The sequence below is a fragment of the Papio anubis genome, chromosome 9, assembly GCF_008728515.1.
Source record: "Papio anubis isolate 15944 chromosome 9, Panubis1.0, whole genome shotgun sequence".
NCBI lineage: Eukaryota > Metazoa > Chordata > Mammalia > Primates > Cercopithecidae > Papio > Papio anubis.
The window spans coordinates 86,944,506-86,964,403 of NC_044984.1; the positions used below are offsets into that span (position 1 = coordinate 86,944,506).

At 39.5% G+C, this 19,898-nt stretch overlaps 1 pseudogene; it reads left to right on the plus strand.

Annotated features, from left to right (window-relative positions):
• The first annotated feature begins 641 nt into the window (after positions 1-641).
• Positions 642-7,278, plus strand: LOC110740737 (annotated as a pseudogene).
• The last annotated feature ends 12,620 nt before the right edge of the window (positions 7,279-19,898 follow it).

Sequence of the window (19,898 nt, forward strand, 5' to 3'; positions counted from 1 at the left end):
AAGATGGCTGGAGGCATATTGTTGTAGGATTGTTGCCTTTTTTGTGAGGTAGTATTATGTTATTTCAGACTAGACATTGGAGGGGTGGAATGCATATTATGATCCTACAGCAACCACTAGGGAAATAAAACAAAGGGTTAAGACCAAAAACACAAAAATAATAAACTGTAATAACTATAAGCTTTTTTTTTAACCATGATCCACAATAAATATTTTATTTATTTAGTTAGTTATTGTTTGATTGATTGGAGACAGAGTCTTGCTCTGTCACCGAGGCTGGACTTAGGTGATGTGATCATAGATCACTGCAGCCTTGGACTCCAGAGCTCAAGCAATCCTCCCACCACAACCTCCTGAGTAGCTGGAACTACAGGCGCAAGCCATCATGCTTGCTCAGCTGATTTTTTTTTTTTTTTTTTTTGTTTTTTTTTGTGACAGAGTCTCACTCTGCGGCTCAGGCTGGAGTGCAGTGGCACTATCTCGGCTCACTGCAAGCTCCTCCTCCCAGGTTCACGCCATTCTCCTGCCTCAGCCTCCTGAGTAGCTGGGACTACAGGTGCCCGCCACCACGCCTGGCAATTTTTTTTTTTTCATATTTTTAGTAGAGATGGGGTTTCACCATGTTAGCCAAGATGGTCTCGATCTCCTGACCTCATGATCCGCCCACCTCGGCCTCCCAAAGTGCTGAGATTACAGGCGTGAGCCACCGTACCTGGCCGCTCAGCTGATTTTTAATTGTTCTGTAGGGACAGGTGTCTCATTACACTGCCCAGACTGGTCTTGAACTCCTGGTCTCAAGCAATTCTCCCACCTTGACCTCCCAAAGTGTTGGCATTATACACATGACCCATTATGCACATGACCATTATGTGGAACAAGTGTTCCACAACTCTCTCTTATGCACAAACATATCATACAGAATACATTATTCAATGCAATATTTATGATTACTAAGTGCAATGAATATTTTCTATTCTATTTCAGTTTTTAACATCAATCATGACCTATTGAATCGATTTTTACTACTAAACTCCTGCACTGGATCACAACTTGCAATTGGAAAAACACTTTTGGGCAGCCTTTGCTATGTGTCAAGTCATTTACTTCTTAATTTCTTTAAATTTTTATCTTGTTACTTGATTTTCACCAAGAAAAATCTCATGCATAAGATAGGCTATCACCATTTTAGAAATGAGTAAACAGACTTGGAGAATGTAACTAACATTCCTAAGACCACAGGCTAGTAAGTAGAAAAGGGAGGATTTCAGTTTAGATATAAATATAAGAAATCCAACTGCAGAGCTCTTAAGAACTCCGCCTTGATCACTAAATTTGAGGATCTGGATATCATGAATGGGTGCACGTACTCATACACATTTTTCTTGGGATAAAAGACTTGTTTTCATCTGTAACCTGAAAAAAGCAACTGAAGAATCACAATACTACACTGTTCTGCCCTAGTTTACTGCCCTAGTTTGTTTTTTCATGCCATACAACTAAGATCTGCTCGTATTATTTGAGCAGACACTATTAAAAGCTCCAGTCACTTAACTATGATAGAACTCTAACCTGCAAAGCTTCACATCTTATACTTTCCATTGTATATGCTATTGGTGGGTGGGTGGCAACAGAAATCTACAAACATATAAAAGAGAAACTTCGAGCTACTGAGGCTATTTTTCAGCTCTAAGATTCTGTAAACCTATAATTGTAATCAAGGGCCCAGCCACCTGCTATCCTATAATGAAGCCACTAGATAGGCAGTTGTCTAAATTGCTCAGGAAGATATACAAAGACAGGGATTCCTTTGTTTCTTTGTTAGCCTTCCCTGGAGTTTTGCAAGACCTAATGTTAATTAGAGTCTCTTAGTGCAATTTAACCATATTCCTCTTATTGTCTATCATAGAGATAGAATAATCTAGCTTTCCACGGGATAATCTTTTTTTTAATATACTTATATACTTGAAGGTAACTATTTATTTATTCATGATTTAGCTTTTTCCTCTGTAGACTAAATAAATATAATCTCCTTAATTTTCCCCTACTGGTTTGATTTTCTTCATAATTATTTTTGTAGTGCTCCTTAGGAAACCCTCTTTAATTTCTACATTTTAAAGGGTGGATTCCCATATTGATCACATTACTCTGCTAAGGGCCTGACCAGTACCAGGTATGCCTGGATGATCCGCAGCTCTTGCCGGCTGTGCTTTCTAAGAGAAAGCTGAGTACAGGTTGAGCATCCCTAATCTGAAAATTCAAAATCTGAAACGCTGCAGAATCTGAAGCTTTTTGAGGGTCAACACGATGCCACAAATAGAAAATTCCACGTCTCACCTCATGTCAAAACTTTGTTTAATGCATAATAATTATCAAAAAACATTATATGAAATTACCTTCAGGTTATGTTTATAAGGTGTGTAATAAATTTCATGTTTAGACTTGGGTTCCATCCCCAGGATATCTCATTATGCATATGCAAATATTCCCAAAACCTGAAAAAATAGCCAGTATCTAAACACTTCTGGTCCCAAGCATTTTGGATGAGGGATACTGATCTGTATTACGTTAACATTTCCGAAGCATTATTGCCAGTTTCCTGGACTAGCAACAGCCAAGATTGAATCTCGCTCATACAAACTGCCATGAACCAGCTGGACCAATACCCTATATTCTCTTTTTAAAGGTATCTGCTCATATGCTTTTAAGACATTTAGGTTTATTCTTTCATTATTGAATTCTCTTCCATGTGGTTTGGGTTTTATTTTAGTATTTCTCTATTGTGACATTATTATTTTTATTGATTTCAAGAGTTCCCTTTATAATAAGGATTTTAACTCTTTGATGGTTATGTATTTTTTTAAGTTTGTATGCAATGAAATATATTGCCAATTTTTTCTTTGCTTTTTCTTCCATTGTTTTTTACAAAGTCCTGATTTCAAGCCCAAGATCAATGAATAGTTATCTAATTTGTTTTAACTTTTTCAGGATTTCATACTTATTTGCAATCAACATTTTAATAATATAGTATTAATTTGGTATTTATCTTAGCGTGTGATATAGTAAAAAAAACCTCACATATTTGTGTGTGAGAGACAATTTGCCAGATTTTCCCGTTCATCCCTTTTCCATTGATTTGTGCACTTTCTTTATCATATTTGAAGTTCTTACATAAAGGTATATGCTTCAGGGTTGCCTGTTGATCAATCCAAGTATGAATATACTTTTTATATATATGGCTCTTAAGAAATAAACCTTCCAGTCAAAACATAGGCAAAGACTTCACAAAAGAAGAAAGAAGATTCTCAACAAATGTGAAAAGATTCAATTTCATTAGAAATCAAAAAATTATATACAACTTTTTCTGTTAAATCAGCAAAAGTTTTTTCAAAATTATTACAATGTTAGTGTTGTTGAGATTGTTTAAAATCGTACAACTTCAAACACTGCTGTTGGTGTTCTTTTTACTAAGATTTTCTTTTGATAATTTTTAAACCAGTAGAAAATCTAAAAGTATAGTAAAATGAACACCCACATACCCCTCACCTTTTCTGTGTCAACTTCCCTGGGCCAAGTGGAGCCTAGCTTAAACATTTCTGAGTTTGTCCGTGAGCAGGCTTCCAGATAAGATTGATATTTGAATCAGTGACCTCAGTAAAGAAGACTTGCCCCCATCCTAGTGGGGGTGGGCCTCATCCAATCAGTTGAGGACCTTTGCCTTTCTACCAAATAGAACAAAGAGTGAAGGAGGATTTCATTCTTTTTGCTTCCTACCTGCCTGCTTGACTTGCACACTGATCTTCTGCCCTTGGACTTATACTGACACCATCAGCTCTTCTGGTTCTCAGGCCTTCAGGCTTGGATTGGAATTACACCATGGGCTTTCCTGGGTCTCCAGCTTGTAGATGGCAGATTATGAGACCTCTTAGCCCCCATAATTGCATGAGCCAATTCCTCATAATAAATCTTTATATGCACACACACATATATATGTGTGTATATATGTATATATATAGGTATGTGTGTGTGTATATATATATGGGTGTGTGTGTGAGAGACACACACATATGTATATGTATTCTATTGGTTCTATTTCTCTAACAAATCCTAATATGTCTGTACTGTAAATATTTGTCACATTTGCTTTCTCTTTCTCTCTGTCTCTTTTCTTTCTCTTTCTCTCTCTTACTCCATGTGTGCATGTGTGTGTATCTGTGGGTTTATGTATATACAAATATGTATGTTTATATGTATAATATATATAACATTTTTGCTACACCACCTGAAACTTAGTTGCAGACATCATGATACTTCACCTTCAAAGATTTTAACCTGCAATGGTTGGTGTTTTAAACGTGAACCATATATTTAAAACAATTTGGAAACATGTATCACAACCTTCAAGATGCAAAACTGGCATAATAATTTCACTTGTAAGCATTTGTTTAAAATATATTTTATTTTCATTTCTCAATTTTGAGCCTACTTCTCATGACATCCAGTATAACATTAGTTTCATATTTATGATTCAATAGAAAAGTACTCACATAATTATAAAGGAAATATATAAAATTAATTTTAGCTTTTGACACTAAGGAAACACATGTGTGTGATAGCTTTTTCTCCAGAAATTTGTTCTTTCATTTATTTATGTATCCTACTAATATGTACTGAGCACTGTACTATAGCAAAATAAATAAGATATGGACTTACTTTCCAGAGGCTGTCATCATAAATGACTTTTTAGGCCACTTCTAGAAATTTAGCCTTTTCTTAGATGAAGAAAAGGATTGAAGAATTTTAGATATAGATCTAATTTGATTTGCATTTTAGAAAGATCATTATAAATACAACTTATAAGATAGATTGAATGGGAAAAAGATTTGTTAAGAAAAGTAGTTGGGAGGCTGCTGTAGTAATACAGGTGGTTGGATTGAGAACAGAGATAAGCAAATAGATTTAAGAGAAATGAACAAGGAAAAAATAATAGCAGATGAAGAAGATTTGTTGAACATCTGATTAAATGAAAAGGAGGACTGAAGAGTCCCCACCAGGTTTCTGGATCTCGGCTGCTGGGTTGGTGGTAGTGCCATCCCTGGCTAGAGAAATAGAAACACACAGTTTAGGGAGGAAGGGCAGTCCACTCATGAGTTCAGTTTGGCATATGTGAGATGTTCAATAGGTAGGATTGTGTGAATTTTGATATGGACTTAGAAGACATCAGTGTTTATTCAGAAGTTAATGTCATAGGAGTAAACAAAATCGTCTAAGAACAGTGTGGAAGGTAAGAAGAAAATTGAGGCTGGATCTCTAAAAAACAGTTATATTCAAAAGTTAGACAAATGAGGATGATGAACAGGAGCAGTCAGAGAAGTAAGAGGGTACCCAGGAAAGATTGGTGATAGAGAAGCCAGAGGAGGACATGGTTTCAAGAAGGCAGAGTCACAATGGTGCCCCACACTTCACAGAGGTCAAGACGATAAGAGCTGGAACAGCCCTTCGGCTTTAGCCACAAGGAACTCCATGGTGACTTTGTGTCCAGAGCAATTTTCTCAACCTTGGCACCATTGACACATAGGGCTGAATAACTTGATGATGGGGGCTGTCCTGTGCATGATGGAATGATTAGCAAAATCCTTAGCCTCTACACATTAGATGACAGGACCAACCCCATTTCCCCTGTCCATCCCCCATTTGTGCCAACCTAAAATGTCTCCAGACATTGCCAAATGTCCCTTGGGAAGCAAATCACCCCAAGTTGAGAACCACCGGCCAAAGTAATTTCAGTAGAAAAATTCAAAATAAATCCATACTGTAGCAGGTGCCATCATGGCAGACACAGCCAGTCAAGTCCTCCTTGGTTCTGGTCTCACCATCCTGTCCCAGCTGCTCATGCAGGATATAAGCCTCTTCCTCCAAAAATAGGATGCAATATGTTTGGATGGCAAGTATTTCAACTTCCTGGTCTCTTTTGTTACACTCAATACATTGCCAGTATCAATGAAAGGTAGAGTTAAGCCTGTGAAAAGCCTATAAGACTGTGTTCGGGAGGCCTTCAAACTGTGGCCCACGGAAAAGTTTTACAGCATTCCCAGGAGTGGACGAGGACCTGGAAATGTACAGAAAGAAGTCTCGTCTTCCTTTAAGTTATCAAGGAGACAGCTTGAGAGATGACGGCTCGTTCTACTGCTACCCTCATCACACATTCCTTCCACGTGATCACTCTGAGACCTGTGGTATAATTCATTGGCAGAGGACCTAAGTACTGTGGACTTAGTGACTTCATAACCATATATCAGAAAGAGGGCATCCTAGGGTTTTTCCTGGGACTGGTTCCTCACCTCCTAGGTGACATGATTTCTTTGCGGCTGTGTAGCTCACCGGCCTGCCTCATCAATACCTATGCCCTGGACGGCAGGGTTTCTACCATGAATGAAATAAAGAGTTATTCTCAAGCTGTCACAAGATTTTTGCTGGCATGTTGACCTGTCCCTTTGTGCTTGTCTCTAATCTTATGGCTGTCAACAACTGTGGTCTTGCTGGTGGATGTCCTCCTTATTCCCCAATATATACTTCGTGGATAGATTGTTGATGCATGCTACAAAATCAGGGAAATATGAGCCCAGGAAATAGCTTGCTTTTCCAGAAGCTCCCCTTTGGAAAGACTTATTCATGTGATTTGAAGATGTGGGGCAGAGACAGTGACATTTCTATAGTCCTAGATGCACAAAATTGTGTCAGAAAATGTTGATTTCCATACAGCGTGATACACTTTATAACAATCATTTAATCTTGGGGGGGAAAAAAAAAAAACAGACTACAAAGGGTTATGAGTGAGCAGGTAGTGCAAAGTGAAGTCAGCAGCTTAGCTGAAAAAAGAGAGAGAGAGATAGTAATTAGAAGAGAATGTATGATTAATGGAGGATTTGGTTTTTTTAAAAAAAAAGATGAAAGAGGCTAGAACGTGCCTAAATGACGACAAGAAGATCCAACAAAGAACTTATATTTGGAAGTGGCTAACAGATAGAGCAAGGTCTCTAGGGAAACAGGAGGGAATGGGGTACAGAGAATCTCCTGAACAGGTTTTCCTTAAGGATAGCTTTATAATGTTGGGAGGGACTCAGGACTTTCAAAGAATTTCCCTCTGTTTGCCTTTATTGTTTCTGTGAAATAGGGAACAATCTGGAGAGCGAGAAGAAAGTAGAAAGGCAAAGGCCCTATGACAGTGAAAGTTTTTAAGTGGCCCTGATTGGAGCCCAGATAATTCTTTTCAGGATTTTTTTTTTTTTTTTTTTTTTTTTTTTTTTTTTTTTTTTGAGACGGAGTCTCGCTCTGTCACCCAGGCTGGAGTGCAGTGGTGCGATCTCAGCTCACTGCAAGCTCCACCTCCTGGTTTCACACCATTCTTCTGCCTCAGCCTCCCGAGTAGCTGAGACTACAGGCGCCCGCCACCTCGCCCGGCTAGTTTTTTGTATTTTTCAGTAGAGACGGGGTTTCACCGTGTTAGCCATGATGGTCTCGATCTCCTGACTTCGTGATCCGCCCGTCTCGGCCTCCCAAAGTGCTGGGATTACAGGCTTGAGCCACCGTGCCCGGCCTTCAGGAGACATTGACAACACAGTTGAAGCTGGAGATCATGAATGGTCAGTGATAAAAATGCTCTTACACCATTGTTTTTTTTTCCCCCAGAAGTTTTCAGCAACCCAGGAACACATATGCAGGAGATTAATAGTCAGATTGATCAAGACTTTGGTTTTCGCCAGGTGAGTGTGATGGGTAGTCAATGTAGCAGGAAAGTTAAGGATTTGAGAAAGTTGGATATTTTTTGTTTTTCCTGTTTTTGTTTTTTTGTTTTTGGTTTGTTTGTTTGTTTTTGACAGGATCTCACTCTATTGCCCGGGCTGGAGTGCAGTGGCACAATTATAGCTTACTTCAGCCTTGACCTCTCAGATTCAAGTGATCCTCCTACCTCAGCCTCCCAAGTAAGTGGTACCACATCCATTCACCACCAAGAATAGCTGAATCTTTAGGAAATGGATTGCTCTAAATGCTCATCTGGAAGAAAAAACCTGCAATATGTCCTCATATCACATATAAAATGTATATAACATATTATATTACATGTATTACATTATCATTCCACAGTTTAAAGTCTTAAACAATAAGACCAAAAAAAATAGAAAATGTATAATTTATATAATCTAGAGAAGAAAGGTCTTCCTAAAAGAAGATTATATAAATGTATAATTATATAAATGTATAATTTTTATTATACATTTATATATTATATAAATGTATAATTTTTATTATAAATGTATAATTATAATTATATAAATGTATAATTTAATAGATTATATAAATGCATAATTTATATAATCTAGAGAAGGAAGGTCTTCCTAAAAGCAAAACAGGATGCCCAGAAATCATACATAAAATTAATTTATGTGCATTTTGAAAAATTTCTCAAAGCAAATAAATGACACCATTAAACAAAGTTAGAAGGCAAAACACAGGCTGCAGTGCATATGATAAAGAGCTCCCACTAATGAATAAGCAAAGTGCTAACATCTCAGTGGAAAAATGGGCAAATATATAAACAATGTTATCACAAAGGGAAATTCAAAGGATAATAAATATATGAAAATACACACAACCTAACAAATAGCTAGAGAAATGCTAATTAAAATATTGATGAGATTCCATTTTTTGCCCATCAAATTGGCAAAAATTGAAGGATATGTACAATTTCAGTGAGAAGGTGAGGAAATGAACCCATGGCTGATGGGACTGGAAATTGCCATTCTCTTTTGGGAAATCAATAGCAACATATACTGAAGGGTAAAACACATATGAGGAAGCATTACCAATATCATGTTTGAGAGAAACAAAAGCACCGACATTTATGTGTGTATGTGTAAATATAAGTATGTATGTATATACTTATAACATGAATGCATATATAAGAATCTTTATTGTAGCATTATTTTAAAAATCACAAAAATAGGCTGATTGTCCAAAAATGGGAAATAATTGAATTAACTACAAGACATTTATACAACAGAATATTATTACAACCACCCAACAGGTTCACCTTGCCCACTGCCTAGACAGAGCCAATTTATCAAGACAGAAAAATTGCAATAGAGAAAGCACTTAATCCACACAGAGCTGCTGTACAGGACACCGGAGTTTTATTATTATTCAAATCAGTCTCCCTGAAAATTTGGGGATCAGAGTTTTCAAGGATAGTTTGGTGGGTAGGGTGCCAGGGGATGGGAAGTACTGATTAGTTGGGTCGGAGATGAAATCACAGGGAGTCAAAGCTGTCCTCTTGCACGGAGTCAGTTTCTGGGTGGGAGCCACACGTAGCGATCTGGGTGGTGCCAGCTGATCCACCCACTGCAAGGTCTGCAAAACATCTCAAGCACAGATTTTAGGTTTTACAATAGGATGTTATCCCGAGGAGTCATTTGGAGGAGTTTAGAATCTTGCAGCCTCCAGCGGCATAACTCCTAAACCATAATTTCTCATCTTGTGGTTAATTCATTAGTCCCGCAAAGGCAGTCTAGTCCCCAGGGAGGAAGGAGGTTTGTTTTGGCAAAGGGTTGCTATCACCTTTGTCTCAAAGTTGAACTATAAACTAAGTTCCTCCCAAAGTTAGTTCAGCCTATGCCCAAGAATGAACAAGGACAGCTTGGAGGTTAGAAGCATGATGGGGGCGGTTAAGTCAAATTTCTTTTACCATCATAATTTTCTCAGTTACAGTTTTTGCAAAGGCAGTTTCATTGTGCTACTATAAATATAATTGGTGGACTATATATTAGTTGACCTGGAGGGACACCCAGAAGAAATATTAAGTGAAAGAAAATAAGTTTCAAATGTATGTGTGTCAGGTGATTTCATCAGCACACATATGGAACATGCATTTACGTTTCTTTGTATGAGTATGAAGAAAAAATGGACATAGGACCGTAGATCAAACCATGGCTGATGGGACTGTAAATTGCCATCTTCTTTTAGGAAATTTGTTTTTAAAAGGAGTAAAAATGGATTGGATGGGGTAAGAGAAGATTGTCAACTTTTTCTCTATAAATTTTAGGTTGGTTTCAAAGCATGCTTCACATTAATAATTTTTAAAAATTGAATTTAAAAATACAAGACTAAAGCATGAAATGATAATTCACAAACTGTCAAGAAAACAGCAGATACCAGCGATGATCCATTCTCATTTTTCTATATAAGTATAATATATAGGAACATTGTTAAAATGAAAGCACATATCACATCTCACTACTTAACAAAAGAATTACTTTCATGTCAGAGGTGTCAATTTGCACCTGAGTAGTTTCTGCCACCATAGGATTCAGACATGTCTGGACACGTGTAGAGGCTAAAGGATCAGGCCCACTGGGGGTTGATCTGCATGAGGGAAGACTAAGGAGCCTCCTAAGAAAATCTCATCTTAAACTAGTTAGAGTTGGGTTTTTGGTCAAACAGTATTGAAAGGGGTGGCATGATTTTAAGCACAGCATAAAGACAAAAGGTAAACATCCTTACTATTTAATGTTTTTCCACCCAATCCCTAGGCCTGAGTTCTAGGACCAGGGACAGTTGTATTAATTGAACTGATAGACTCCATACAAAAACATCTCTGAGATGTTGAGGAGGCAAGATAAAGCAAATTGGGGACCTGCATAAAGTGTGGCACTAAAGAGGGTATCAGCATAGTGGGATTTCAGGGGCATTCAGTGGGGGTTGGGCCTCAGCAAAGTATGTTGGAGGCAGAGGGAAGCCCCTCTACATTCTGCTTTATTCACTTGACATTAATATTACACATTTCTCTCCATTTCTATGGTCTTATCTGTCATTTTTAATGAATAAATACTATTTTATTGATACATGTGTATTTATATTTATTAACCTCTCATCTGTTTTTTTTTTTAACTGCTTGAGTTAATTTGGACTGCTATAACAGAATACCATACACTGAGTGGTTTATAAACAACAGCAATTTATTTCTCATAGTTCTGGAGACCGGGAAAGACAACATCAAGGTACTAGCAGATTCAGTGTCTGGTGAGGGCACCCTTCTTGGTTCATAGATAGCTGTCTTCTCTCTGTGTCCTCACATGGTGGAACAGGCAAGGAACCCTCTGAGACCTCTCTTCTGAGGGCACTAATCCCAATCATGAGGACTCCTCCCTTGTCACCTAGTCACCTCCCAAGACCTCACCTCCTAATACCATCACCTTGGGGGTTAGGATCTCAACAAATGAATTTCAGGGGGCAGGGCCTGAACATTCAGGCCACAGCATCTACTATTACAGAACTTCATATGTATAGCTTTGTTTTGGTGCTCAATTGTTTTCTTAAATTCCCAAGAGCACACACTGACAAGCTCAAAAGATTTGAACATTTGCCTGTGTGTAGTGATACACTAGACACAGTCACGTTGTTTTTCCAAAGCATTGAAGCAATTTAGCATGCCATCAGCAATGCTAAAGTTATCAAGATTTTGTCACAGATTGGACAGCTAGGTTTTATCTTTTGCATTTAACAAATATTTATTGAGTATCTACTACCTACTATGACCAGACACTCCTCGCATATTTCCCTCCAAGTTCCCATGTGGCTTCCTGAGTCCTGGAATGATGGTCCTAAGCACCACGTTCTGTAAGCGCCATGCAAAAAAATGTACTCACAGCCAAGAAAAATCCACCTGCCATGGGATCCTGTTTTCCCAAAGGGGAGAACTTCTATTTTCTAATGGCTCTTTGGGAGACACTGTCTCCATCTTGTCCTTTACCTGCAGAAGCAGTTTCCCTCCTTGTCACTAAGGTTGATTTTCTAGGACAACTCTTCCAATCCTTTCTACATCCAGGGCTGTTTCCTCCCTCAGTGTTTCCTTCCTTTCTACCTCCTGGAGTAGAGGACCCTCCTAGAGAGAGATAGAAGTCCTGGGTAACCACATCCTGCCATATCCTACGATCATGGTGACTCTCCAGTCCCCAGAAACCCACCAGACCTAGGTGGGAGTGAGGTCAGCCCCCATTTTCCCTGTGCCCAAGCAGGTCCCGAAGATGCCAGCCCTGCTTCCTCCTAGAAGCTGGTCTTCCTCTGTCCTTCCCATAGCCTGCACTTTGGGAAGAACTGGTCCACTACTTTCAGCTCTCCAGTGAGAGTTTTCACCACAGATGATAGCCTCTGTTTGTCATGTTTGATGTGATTCTTTCCCATCTGCTGACCTAAGTTATTCTGTTCTTGTTGTTGCTCATGTGTTTGCAATCCTTTATGTAGCCAAATTTGTCAGTCTTTTTCTTTGTGATTTCTTCTGACACTTCAAAGTACAATTTTTTTTAAAAAAAGGACAGTGTTTTCTCCAAAGATCTGACAATCAATAACTTATATTTCCTGTAAGGTTTCCTATTATCTAATACTTTGGCCATATAAAATTTATTTTGATCATGAGGTATTAAATTGCTGTATTAAACTGATTTTTTCGAAAAGAGATCTAGATAAGAATACTAAACAATGTGTATTAAATAATTCTTTATTTCATTGTTTTTCAAAGATGCCTCTTGTTATCTGTTATATTCTTATGTACAATATGTTTACTTCTGGACTATGCTGTTCCATTTAACTATATGCTTATTGGTGGAAGGTATACCTCCATTTATTGTTCTCTTTGTAAAATACTAGTTAATGCTTAGGTGAGCATGGGGGTGGCAAGTGCTAAATAAATGACATCTATTTTTGTAAATAAAAATTACAATTATGTTAAGTTCAAATATCCTAGGAAGATTTTTGAGGTGGACAATAGTCAACCTATAAATTTGTTGAATGAGATAGAAGGCTTTCTGATTGATCATTATTTTCAAGGACAATAGTACACCTTTCCATTCATCTTCTCTAATATTATTCAGTAAAGTTTTATATTTTGTTTCTACTAGATAAGACATGCAACTGTTTCATAAGAATTCTTATCGTTAAATAATTTAGATAATATTATGTTATTCTGGTATAAATAAAAGGACTCCTGGTATATATTTGTATCTACTGCATTCATCTGTCCATTTTATTGATGCCTATAGTTATTTTTTTTAGATTATTTCTTTTAGTTTTTAAAAGTATACAATCATAACATCTAAAAATGATATTTTAATTTTGTTTTCCAGTATTAATTCTTCTGAGTTTGGCCGGGCGCGGTGGCTCAAGCCTGTAATCCCAGCACTTTGGGAGGCCGAGACGGGCGGATCACGAGGTCAGGAGATCGAGACCATCCTGGCGAACACGGTGAAACCCCGTCTCTACTAAAAAATACAAAAAAAACTAGCCGGGCGAGGCGGCGGGCGCCTGTAGTCCCAGCTACTCGGGAGGCTGAGGCAGAATGGCGTAAACCCGGGAGGCGGAGCTTGCAGTGAGCTGAGATCCGGCCACTGCACTCCAGCCCGGGTGACAGAGCCAGACTCCGTCTCAAAAAAAAATTCTTCTGAGTTTTTAAAAAATATTTTCTTGCATTGACCACAACTTCCAAAGTTGCGGTCTTATATCTATGCATTGATCAAACCCATATGAGAATGATTGCCTTGGTTTTCTTACTGATTTGAAACAGAAACTTTCTAACAGGAGGAAGAAAAGGAGGCTTTGGAATAAGACTTGAAGATTGCTTAATGCTGATGGTGTCTCTTACAAGCTAGAAATCCAGAACAAATTCCACAACCTCCCTGAATCCCAGTTTCCTCACCAGGAAGATGAGGATATGAATACATCTCACAGTGTCATAGGAATAACTGAGATATCACCTGCAAAGGGCCTGGCACTCAAGGCAGACACAACACATTTTACTTTTATCTAGTCAAAGCGGTGAGATTTAAAGCCAGATCTACCTGACTTCAGACCCACACACATAACCCCGTGCTCTGCAGCCTGTTCGGGAGGAATTCCATTTCTGTGTAGGTCGTGCCCGTGTATGGAAACAAACATAGCCACAGATGTCTAGGTCTATCAGCCACAGCAAAATAAACCCTGAAAACTAAGCTATCTCTCTGTGAATATACCACATCATGCACAGCATCATGTACGGATTTGAAATGTCTAAACTCGAGCCAGCCTGACCAACACAGTGAAATCCTGTCTCTACTAAAAATATATATAAAAACAAAAAATAGCCAGGCATGCTGGTGGGGGCCTGTAATCCCAGCTGCTCAGGAGGCTGAGGCAGGAGAATCAGCTGTGAGCTGGGATCACACTTTTCCACTCCAACCTGGGCAACATAGCGAGACTCCGTCTCAAAAAAAAAAAAAGAAAAGAAAAAAAAGAAAAATAATTGTCTAAACTCTATCCAGTAAGTGCAAATTCTAAAGTAGTGGCTATCTCAAAGGAGGGTAAGCCAGAGATGAGATGGGAGGACAGAGGAGGAATATGAAAAGAAATGCAAGTCATTGATACTATTATGGTACTTAGATTGGGTGGTGGTTTCACAGGTGATCATTACAGTATCAGACTTTATAACGTACATATATTTTAGTGTCATGTTTAGTATGCATGAAGTTTTATACAAAATATTAAACAAAGCCCCCCCAAAAAAATCGTCTGGCCAAGTTTAAAAGACCATGAGTATTCAATTAGCAATTCTTGAGTGGGCACAGTGGCTCACACCTGTAATCTCAGCACTTTGGGAGACCAAGGCGGGTGGATCATGAGTTCAGGAGTTCAAGACCAGCCTGACCAAGATGGTGAAAACCCCGTCTCTATTAAAAATACAAAAATTAGCCAGGCGTGGTGGTGGGTGCCTATAATCCCAGCTACTCAGGAGGTGAGGTGGAGAATTGCCTGAACCTGGGACGTAGAGGTTGCAGTGAACTGAAGTCACACCACTGCACTCCAGCCTGGGCGACAGAGCAAGACTCCATCTCAAAAAAAAAAAAAAAAAAAAAAAAAAAAATTCCTATTCCCTCTACCCTGTATTCACTGTTCACTGTACTCTAACCTACAGTGAACAAAAGGTACCTAAGCCAGGACATGCCCCTGCATCTTTTTTCCTGATAATCATATTTTCCTAGGCACAAGGCCTGAGAGTTACCAAACCTGATTTTTTGATAGTATTTGTCCCGGAAAATAAAACAAAATGCCTTTCTTTAAGGGATAGTCTTCCTTTTGTCAATGTTTCAAGGCGGAAATAAAAGGAAGTTTAAAAAGCAGCCTATTTCATTGTCACCAGTTCATAAACACTGTACTAAAGGGCAAGAACGACGCTTTATGCCTCTTGCAAAATCCCAAAGCACCCAGTGCAAGGCCCTGCACTTAGTAGGCGGACAATTGACGTTTGTTAATCAATGTATGAATGATGAGCCAAGTCTCATAGCTTCCATGGAGAATCTTAAATGTCATTCCTTTTGAAATGCGACCATGCTTCTCAACCTACTAAAAATTTCATAATGAACCACCCACAGACACAATCTTGTGTGAATATACCCTGTGTTCCCCAAATCCTTTGTGACCTATGGACACAATTGCTAAACGTGAGTCATGCTTCTATCACTCCTACACAATGGGTATTTTTAATGCTACAGCATTTCCTGAAGTCAAGCGCTCAGGAAATGGTTTTTGCAATAATGACCTCAGCCTCCCCATGTTCCCCCCACCCCCACCACAGAATCCAAGAATAACTGAACAGGTGTCCAAATACCCAGAATTACCCAAGAAACCTCACAACCTGTCTTCTGTTTCCTATCAAAGTCATGAGGTTAACCCCTTGTCCTTTGGAGTTCGAAAGGAATGTGTCCAAGAACTGAACACACCCATAGCTGTGCTTTATTTGTATCAAGACACAGTTTATTTCCAAGACTGTCAATGGTCTCCAGACCCCAGAACTAAATCTGTATATCATCATGGCTAAAAGTATGGGCTCTGGAATTCAAAAGCCTTAGAGACTGAGTTCTGACTCTGCCACTAAGTATGTGGCTTCAGCCAAGTCATTTAGCCTTTCAGAGCCTCAGTAGTCTCATCTGTAAAATGGAACTAATGAAAGAAACTATTTCGTGGAATGTGTGAAAATCACTCATGTAAATGGCTGATCTCCAGGCCTGATACACAGCAAAATGCCTAGTACTTGCTAAAAGTTATTGCGTCAGGTTTCCCCAGACTGAACCTTAGGCCTGGTCAGTTTCTCCTGGACAGCAGTTATTTTGACAGCTTAGGATCTTTAGGTGCCCACACACCTTCAGAACCTCAACCCATTCTTGGGAGCACTGTCTGGGCACCCTCTGAGGATCAGAAGCAGGAAGAGAGGTCAGATGGTGAGAGGATAAGGACTGTTGATATCCAAGGGAGGTTGTAAAACCACTTGGGCACACCCAGGTTCAAAACAAAGAAGCCATCACATGAGGGTGGGAGAAGAGGTATTTACTCAGTGAGGCCCCTTCCAGCCCTCATGGTAAAAGTCTACACTTGTTTAGAAAAGAGTATGTCTGTTTTACTATTTTATTTTTAAAAAAGGGAAGCTCAACAACAAAAACGATGTTGAAAATGACAATTTGACTATGGAAAGCAGGCTCCTGCTATTCTCATCAGACCATCTGACAAACTTCCCAAGGGAGTTTCCAAGGCCTCCCAAACAGTAACAGCAGAGCAGCCGCTCCAGAGGATGCCCCGGGGAGCTGCCAAACTGCAATTGCCCTGGAAATCAGATTCGAATAGCTCAGACACAAGGGCAAAGGGCGGGATGCATGCATCCCTAAGCACCAGCCCTTCAGCCTGGCAGAGGAGCACAGACAAAGCTGCCCCGGAAGAATTGCTTGGGAGGTGCAGATATGAAGAATAAGATCCTGCTGGCAGCGCTGGGAAACACAGCAGCAGTCGGCACACGCTGGCCTTGGCAGTCAGCAACCGCCTGGCTCAGGCTGAGCAAAACCTTTCTGTGAACATGGCATGAAAGCAGATCTCTCAGAGGCTCATGCTCCCTGAAGGTGAAAGATCAACAACAAAAAAGGCATTAACCCCTCTCCTAAATGATATTTCATGGCCATCAAATGGCCATCAAAGTCCCATCAAAGGAGCAGCTCATGTTCATAGGCCTGGGGGAGATGCTCCCAGCAATTCAGACACATTGGCAGTCCCAGGGAGGAGGCCATAGCCTATGGGGCCTCTCTATGTATGAAGGGCAGCACTTTGCATGACAAATGTTCCATGCATAATCTTGGAACATTGGCATAATTCTTTCTGGACCCAATAATGATAATTACTCTCTGTCCTAATTAAGGAGAAAATAAAGTAGCTAATACTTTTATAAATCAACAAGTAGGATTAGTATGATGTACAAAGCGCCCTTGAGTTTGCTTCAGGAGACTTCCTCCTCTGTGTGACCACGAGTATATCATGGCGGCCCCCTGGGCTTTTGTTTCCTCATCCATAAATCCTTTCTTTAAGGGGACATCTTATGGGTTCCTTTGAGTGCTCCCAGCCTAATTTACTATTCTTTTCCTTTAAAAATATTTGGTAAAAGCTTAGCATGCAGCAGTAAAATACACAGCATGATATGTAGTATTCTTACTTAGAATTTTATGCCTTTCAAGGGCGAAAGATGGTGGTCAGGTGACACTGATTTTCTCCTTGTATAGCTTCAAAGATTGTGTTATAGATGAGAAACTAGATATTCAAAGGCACAGAGAACATGTCATCATATCACTCAGATTAGAACTTCCAAGTGCTCACTCGTGATATGTAGTCTGGTGAGCCAGGCCTCAAAGTGTCCTACAAAAGAAATAGACAACATGGTTTCTGCCTTCTAGTATTTGGCAATTATTTGAGGAGCAATATGTTATTGGGAGGCTGAGGCAGGAGAATGGTGTGAACTCGGGAGGCAGAACTTGCAGTGATCAAGCCACTGCATTCCAGCCTGGGCAAGAGAGTCAGACTCCGTCTCAAAAAAAAAAGAAAAAAAAAAAAGATGTTATCTGTTCCATTCATCTGGGGTCTTCATCATTTCCTTAAATAGGTACATTATCCATTCCTTCAATAACATACATATTCATTGTCCTTTATCCTCAAATAATTGCCAAATACTATAAGGCAGAAACCAAGTTGTCTATTTCTTTTGTATCTCTGAAAGAATCATAGTACAAAATTTATAAATGAAATCATGTAGCTCTGTGCTATATGAAAATGATAACCTATATGACATTTCAGCCACACCGTGTATTTGTTACCTAAATTGTCCTTTCTATTTACTTCCCAAGCATTTGAGCCACTTTTCCCCAGATTGAATTGTCTTTTTCTTTTGAGACGGAGTCTTGCTCTGTCACCCAGGCTGGTGTGCTCACTGCAACCTCCACCTCCCGGGTTCAAGTGATTTAAGTCGAAATACCTGAACTTCAAGCCTCCCAAGACTTTAGCCTTCCATGTAGCTGGGATTACAGGCAAGTGCCACCATGCCCGGCTAATTTTTTTGTATTTTTAGTAGAGATGGGATTTCACCATGTTAGCCAGGATGGTCTCGTTCTCCTGACCCCGTGATCCGCCCACTTCAGCCTCCCAAAGTGCTGGGATTACGGGCATGAGCCACCGCGCTTGGCCTGAATTGCCCTTTAAAAGCTCCTTTTTTCCCTTGTAAGATCATAATATTCTATCTTCCACTATATCCATCCTGAGACAATAGCAACCGTGTGTGTTTATATGTGAATAAGGAAGATGTGTGTGTGTGTGAGAGAGAGAGACACAGAGAGAGAGAGAGAGAGAGACAGAGAGAAACAGACAGACAGAGGCACAGAGAGATACGTGTGCTCTGATAAAGCAAGGTACATTAGATAATAGCCCACTGCACCTTGCATTAAGCAAGCCTGCCTGGGAAATGAGCAACTTTCTCAGGCCACTGCTCAACCTAGAGTGTTGACAACTTTGGGAGAGAAGACTTTAATTGCAGTCATTCCCTTATTCCCTCTGGATTGCTTGTTTATAGTTTGAAATTGCTGAACGAGTTCTGCAGGTTTTTCTTGTCCATTTGCTGAGCTTGAAGCAAGAAGGGAGATACCCAGGTTCACTGAACTGTAAACAGTACTTCTCAAGGTCAAACTGGAGAGACTGCAGAGAAGAGGGGGTTGGGGGGGGGCAGGTTTCTGAATGTGGCAGACAACAATAACATATTGCATTTATACTTTCCTGCAAGCCTGCACAGAAGAAAAGTGAAGAGAAAATAATATTGCAAAGAATCCTGTTCAAACTTGATTTCTTACAGTTTTTTTTTTTTTTTTTTTTTTTTTTGGCGCCAAACTTGAAGGTCAACTTTTTAAAAGTAATTAGACATCTAATCTGTGCTTTCCCCCACTGCCACAATCCCCAAACTTTTTCTGTCATTCTATAAATATTATTTGAAGTTATAAAGAACACAAGCAAGTGGGCTAGATATTAACAAAAGATACTTCCAGAAATCGATGACCCAGGCAGCCCTGTTGTCTTGAAATAAACACGTGAAACTGAGCTCCACATCCTCAAGCTGCAATATATTCAGCACACTAACAGGTACAGGCACTGCTTTGCTCCAGACTGGTGGGAATGTGGCACTGAAGAAAGCCCAGGCTCTACTACGGAAGAGCTTACAATCTGGAGAGAGTGGTAACATGTACACAGCACATCACAGCACCATAAAGCCAGGGAAACACAAAGGGTAGACATGAGAAGACCCTCCTTTTAATGGTTTAATTTTTAAGAACACTATTCACTAACTGTAGATTTAGGAGAGGAGAGGTTGTTTGTTTATTTGTTTTAAGTAGAAATACCCGAACTTCAAGCCCATGTTTACCCTTTCCTAGCCTTGAGATCTGAGTCAAATGACATCGCCCAGTGGACGGCAGTTTCCTCATGGGTGAGATCAGAGTGTTGGTGTAGACCATGAGTTAGCAAGTAAC